Raw genomic sequence first — 7,500 nt, forward strand, 5'->3', positions numbered from 1 at the left:
AAATTATTTGTCCATGATAACTGAAATGATCAAATATCAGCTTTTCTTTTTCGCAGTATCCGTGGCGACAGTAATGGCGGCTACTCACTGAAACAGCGGCGCTGCGTGAGCCAGACGTCACCAACTGATTGAGTATGTCTCATACTCGTTTACATCTGATTGTACCCACCTGTACCTTACCGCGGCTACGAAACATTTTATGTTTAATTCAGTATATCAAAACGAACATATGATAATTTAAACAATTATAAAAGTAACGATGTACGATACATATCCTCCCTCTGACATTTTCTCTGTTACTTTGTTGTTTAACTTTTTCCCTTTGCTCCTTGTCATAGGCTTTTACCGTATATTGTAATTTCAGCTATTGAAATATATTTTTCTATGCTGCCTGTGGAATCTTCGGAGCCGTGATAGTCAAGACGCCATCAGAAGACATTGCGGAAGTCACAGCCTCCAAGTTCACTTTGCCTGGGAAGTTGAAACGTCGACAGAAGCTTTTCGTGGACTTGAAGTCGTCCCTCTTCCTTTTCCACTCGACCTTCCACCACCACTTGATTGTCTTCCACTGTAACCTTAACGTCTCCATTCTTGAAGTCATCAACATCCAGCACAACCTGTATATAGAATCAATGAAGAGTATTTGTTTTCCTGGTTTTTCTTTTCCAGTTTCATCATAGTGAACATCTAAATAATCTGCGTGACTAGATCGTTTCTGGAGAAATACTAACCTTCAGTTGTTTTTTTTTACGATTGTCTCTTGAATTCAGATATATGAACATTTGAATTGGTGTTTTTGTGATCTCCATATTGTAAAACTAACCTTGTGATTCTGGTCGTCTTCGCTGAAGGCCATGACTTGGCACTCTTGCTGCAGATTACGCTCTCTTACATGTCTGTAGCTACTCATCAGATCACTCACGGATTTGGCTTCCCCCACGTATCCAGGATTTGGTCGATGGCTGTCTCAAATTGCTTCTGAATATCCTCAAAGAAGGAATCGTGGAAGAAAAGTCCCTTCTCAGCAATGGGGAGAAGTGAATCCTCTTTGCAGTTGGGAGATTCTGGTTTCTGTTCAGTAAGAGTGGTAGTATTTTTGTTCTCCATATTTCTCTAGCGTTTATCACTTCAGTAAGGTAGAATACGTCTCGTGAAAGTGCAGATAAAGGTACAGCTTACTCTGTCCTCTCAGAGTGTTCTTTATATTGTCTAGCAATAGGCGGCTGCTGAGGCTTTTATGTGGCACGAGTTGGGTGTGTGCCCAATGTCCACCTCCAGCTGGACGCGGAATTGTGGCATGCTTGGCAACATCTTCATTTGAAATTTCTTGAAACTTCTAGCTCTCAACTTAAGATGAATGCATGCATTACAATCATACGGTAAAAAGCTTAATTATTAATTATGCATCTTCTTGATATATTCCATCATTTATTCATAGACACAAATAATATAATATATATATATATATATATATATATATATATATATATATATATATACATATATATATACATATATATATATATATATATATATATATATATATATTGGTGTGTGTGTATAATACATATACTCACACACACGCATATATCTATATACACACAAACACATAGACAAACATATTTTATGTGTGTGTAGATTTATCTATATCTGACATATCTACATGTATATGTGTAAAGGCACTATATATACATATATACACATGTGATTGTAAATAGAATGTGTGTGTATAGATATATGTGTGTATGTTTCCATGTATACTTTCCCTTGAAAAAAAAAATAATAATATATAAATAAAATAAAATAAAAAATAAAAACAGTAATTTGATTAATTACTCATATAAACCTGACAACAAACCTTTTAACACTCGTCATTATTTGTATCTTCTTAAAGGGTCACTCAGAGGGATGTAACTTTCCTTTTACACAAGGCGCTTGGTAGACGATTGTTCCATTTGGTACTTTTTTTTTTCGTGTCGAGGGACTATCTGTTATGAAACCCATGCAACTATAACGATCGAGGAAGGAAGATAAACAAAAGTAATTTACTTAAAAAAAAAATAATAATAATAATAATAATATCTAAATTAATAACAAATAATCACTTTAACATTCATTGTCTTTATATGCCCATCATTTATATGTATAGACACACACAAAACACAGTCGCGCGCATACATATACATATATATACATATGTGTATATATGTATATATATATATATATATAATATATATATATATATATATATATATATATATATATATATATATATATATATATATATATCGTGGGTGTGTGTGTGTGTTTAGTGTAAATATACATGTGTAAGTATATGTACAAACACACACACGCGCGCGCGCATATATATATATGTATATGTATATATACATATATATACATATATATGTGAGTTTATGTTTGTGCTTATATGAAAATGTATATTTATGTGTATATATATATTTTTTTTTTTCTACATATATATACATATGTGTATGTATGTATATATATGTGTATGTGTATATATATATTTTATATATATATATATATATATTATATATATATATATATATATATATTATATTATTTGTGTGTGTGTATCTACATATACATAACTGCGTGAAAGCATTATATCCATATGCATTTCTTTATATGTTTATATGTACAAACACACACACGCGCACGCACGCATGTATATGTGTGTGTGTGTGTTTGTATATATATAAAATATAACTATATATATATATTTTATATATATATATATATTATATATATATATATATATATATATTATGTATGTATGTAAAACATATATATATATATATATAGTATATTTTATATATAAATATATATATTATATTATATATATGGTATGTATACTTTTATATATATATATATATATATATATATATATATATATATATAATATATATATATATATATTTATTATATTATATATATATATTATATATATAAAATTTGTGTGTGTGTATCTACATATACATAACTGTGTGTAAGCATTATATCCATATGCATTTGTTTATATGTATATAGTATATATATAATCATGGTAACACTGGTGAACCCTCTTTGTATTTAGCACTTGTACTTTTTATTCAAGACTTTCAGAGAACCCTCTGTTATGCAATTTAATGTAATAGTCGAAGTTTTTTTTTTTGTCAATTCGATAAGTTCGCGAGAAAGATAGGCGGGTAAAGGCAAACATATATGTAAACAAGTATAATTTTTTTTTTAATTAATAATAAAAAAAAAAAAAGCAGCAAAACCTTTATTAATTTTACCATTATCCAAAGAAAAAATAAACTGTTACTTAAACGTACATTACTTTAAAATTAGATTACAATTTCAGATAATGAAATGTTTTACTATGCTGCCCCCGGAATCTTCGGGCCGTGATACCAAAGGGACGCCATCAAAACATAGCAGAATGACAGCCTCCATGTTCACTTTGCCTTTGGGAATTGAAACATCGACAGAAGCTTTTCATTGACTTGAAGTCACCCTCTTCCTTTTCCATTCGACCTTCCACCACCACCTGATTGTCTTCCACTCTAACCTTAACATCTCCATTCTTGAAGTCATGAACATCTAGTACAACCTGTATATAGAATCAGTTGAGAGTATTTATTTTTCTAGTTTTTTCCCCTTTGCTTTTAAAAAATTTCAATTTACATCTAAATAATCTGTTTGCGTGACCTAGATCACTTCTAAATTGAATGCTTTTTAGACGATTTTTTTTCTTTCTTTCTAGTAGTATATTATGAATATCGAAATTAGTATTTTTTTGCGATCCACATGATTTTTTAATTATAAAACCAAACCTTTGTGATTCTGGTCGCCCTTCGCTGAAGGCCATGACTTGGTTCTCTTGCTGCAAATTGCGCTCTCTTACACGTCTGTAACTATTCATGAGACCCTTCACTGATTTGGCTTTTCTCCCCCTTATCCAGGTTTTTGGGTCGACGGCTGTCTCAAAGTGCTTCCATATATCCTCGAAGAAGGAATCGCGGAAGAAAAGTCCCTTCTCAGCGATGGGGAGAACTGAATCCTCATTGCATTTGGGAGAGTCTACCGGTTTCTGTTCATTAAAGGTGGTAGTATTTTTGGTTCTCCATTTTTCTCTAGCGTAAGTCTCGGGGAAATGCAGATAAAACTAAAGCTTGCTCTGTTCTCTCACGGAGTGTTGGTTTCTGTTTGGTGTCTAGCAGAAGGCGCCTCCTGATGCTTTTATGTGGCGCGAGTTGGATGTGTCCCCAAATGTCCACCTTCGTTTGGACGCACAATTATGGCATGTTTGGGGCAGCATCTTTATTTGAAATTTCGTGAAACATCTAGTTCTCAACTTCATTGAGATGAATGCTTACTGCACAATCTTGTGAAATGTTTTCACAAAATCACCCCACACATACCAAAATTTATATACATGCACACAAATATGTATATATAAAAAAACACACACACACTACAGATAAAACACTGTCAAAGACTATATATACATTATATGTATGTATAAATATATACACATACCTTTTATACAATAAATATAATCATAACATGCATATGTGTGTATATATTACTTCATTTCATGCAAAATCGACAGCTACCATGTAAACTTTGCCTGGATAACTGACGAAAACCAGTCATTGATTTATTGTTCACGTGATCCTTACAACAAACCTTGTAATGCATTTAAAGGTAATGCATCTCCTAAAAGGGTCACTCACTCGGGTAGACCATTATTCATTTCACTATATCTTCGAAAAACAAACATGGACGTACAGATCATAATAGTTAGAAGTAGTGAACCCTCTTTACATTCGGGACTTTTTCTTCATTAGTTTCGAAGAACCATCTGTTTTGAAAGTGATTCGATAGTCGATACTTTTTTCTTTTTGAAAAGTTCGCGAGAAAAAAAGGGTAAGAAAGCCCATACACACATGTAACAAATATAATTTTTTTTAAAAAAGAGCAAGGCTCTATTCCCCTTTAAGAATATGAAAAATAAAAATAATTTTTTTAGTTAAACATACATTGTCTCTAAGATTAATTACAATTTCAGCTAATGAAATATATTTTCCTATGCTGCCTAGGGAATCTTCGGAGTCGTGACAGTCAAGACGCCATCAGAAGACATTTCGGAAGTCACACTCTCACGCACCTGATTGTTTTTTCCATTCTAACCATAAACGCCCTCCACTTTTGAAAGTCATAAAGTCAAGAGTATTTATTTTCTAGCGTTTTCTTTTGCAATTTCAATTTAAATTGATATCTATATAATGTTTGAATGATCTAGATAATTTCTAAAAACGATAACATTTTTTTCAACTATTTTTCTCTAGTATTCGGTTAAAATGAATATCTGAATTAGTTTTAGATTTTAAAACTAACTTTGTAACCTTCTGGTCGCTGAAGGCCATGTTTTTGATTTTCTTGCTGAAAATTGCGCTCTCTTACACTTCTAGTCTATAGATCACCCCACGGTTTTTGGCTTTCTTCCCACTTTTTCAGGATTTGGTGGGTGGTATCTCAAAATGCTTCCAAATATCCTCAAAGAAGGAATCCTGGAAGAAATGTCCCTTCTCAGCGATGTGAGCAGTGAATCCTCTGGGAGAATTTAGTTTCTGTTCAGTTAATGTGGTAGTATTTTTGTTCTCCATATCGCTTCAATAAGGTAGAGTACGTGTCGTGTAAATGCTGATAAAGCTACAAGCTATGTTCTATCTACGAGTATTCCTGTTGTATCTAGTAAAAGGAGGCTGCTGAAAGTTTGATGTGGCGCGCGTTGGTTGTACGCCCACTTTCCACCTCAATCTGGATGTGTCACGGCATACTTTCTCGAAACTTCTAGTTTTCAATTTAAGATGAATGCATACGATAGAACCATGTGGTTACTGCTTCATTATTAACTATTCTTTTTTTATAGATATATTCCATCACTTATATAGAGAAAATAACATACATGTTTGTGTGTGTGTGTGTGTGTGTGCGTGTGTGTGTGTGTGTTTGTGTGTGTGTGTGTGTGTGCGTGTGTGTGTGTGTGTGTGTGTGTGTGTGTGTGCGTAATTATATCATACAAATATATGTGTGTGTTGGTGTCATTTAATGTATTTTCTTAAAAAATCGACACTACCATGTACACGTTGGCTGGATGATCGACGAAACTGTCCATTAAATATATTGCTCATGTGATCCTAAAAATTTAAACCTTGTAATGCCCCCAAATGTACATGCATCTTTTTAAAGGGAGTCCTCAGGGCTGTGTCTTGCTTTTACATGACGCGCTTGGTACAACATTATTCATTTTTATTAGTATCTTCGAAAAAGAATCATGGGAGCACAAGTCACAAATCCTCTGCATTTGGTACGATTTTTTTTTTTCTTAAAAAGTTTCGAAGAACCATCTGCATGCAATCTATGCGACAGTTGATAGTATTTCTGTTTCGATAAAGGAAGGCTAGTAAAGTCACTCACATGTTACCATATACAATTTATTTAAAAAGGAGTAGCTTTACTGATTTCTTTGCATTATGCTTATCCTAGGAGGCTGAAAATTGACATGCATAATGATACACATCTATATAGGTCATGTGTTTATTTCCAGTCTATAACTCATAATATGTGTCCTGTTACAACAGTGAAGGTGCAATAAAATGCTGAAATGGAATTAGTGTAGTATAGAGCAGTGGTCTGTTTTTTTATACTTGAATGTCCTCACACCTAAAGAGGCTTATTATGGGAAGGATGCCTCATCATATAACGCTTAACATTGGCATATCCTGTTCAGGTGTGGTCGGAGATCTGTGAAAACGGCACCTATCCCAGGGCGACCCCAGTCTGTCACTGAAGAGGATACCATCCATCAAGTGAAAACTGTCATTTTGAAAGATTACTCAGCTAGCCCAAGATGTCAAGATTAGTGTTTTGTGGACAAAATCATTCATGACCTGCTGCATATACATAAGTCTTTTCGATGAGTTCACAGGCTACTCACACCTTTCCAGAAGCGGGGACGAGTCCATTGTTCCAAGGCTCTTTACATGCATTTTTCTTTCAAAAGTTTCGAAAAACCATCTTATGAAATTTGTACGACAGTCAGTTGTTGTTTTTTCGATAAGTTCGTGATAAAGGAAGGCAAGTAAAGTCATACACACAATAAAGAGGAAAGGCTTGATTTATTTTTACATTATGCAAAATAAAAATAGTTACTTTAAAACACATTGTCTCTAGGATTATATTACAATTTCAGCTAAAATATGTTTCCCTATGCTGCCTATGGAATCTTCGGAGCCGTGACAGTCAACACGCCATCGGAAGACATTGCGGAAGTCACGGCCTCCATGTTCACTTCGCCTGGGAAGTTGAAACGTTGACAGAAGCTTTTCATGGACTTGAAGTCGCCCTCTTCCTTTTCCACTCGACCTTCCACTACCACCTGGTTGTCTTCTACTCTGACCTTAACATCTCCATTCTTGAAGTCAT

General features: G+C 33.6%; 2 pseudogenes; both read right to left on the reverse strand.

Annotated features, from left to right (window-relative positions):
- Window positions 1-382: 382 nt before the first annotated feature.
- On the reverse strand, window positions 383-1,320 carry LOC119574536 (annotated as a pseudogene).
- Window positions 1,321-7,282: 5,962 nt separating this feature from the next.
- The window catches only part of LOC119574533, an 835-nt pseudogene continuing 617 nt past the window's right edge, over window positions 7,283-7,500 (reverse strand).

Source organism: Penaeus monodon, chromosome 6 (assembly GCF_015228065.2).
Source record: "Penaeus monodon isolate SGIC_2016 chromosome 6, NSTDA_Pmon_1, whole genome shotgun sequence".
NCBI classification, from domain to species: Eukaryota; Metazoa; Arthropoda; class Malacostraca; order Decapoda; family Penaeidae; genus Penaeus; species Penaeus monodon.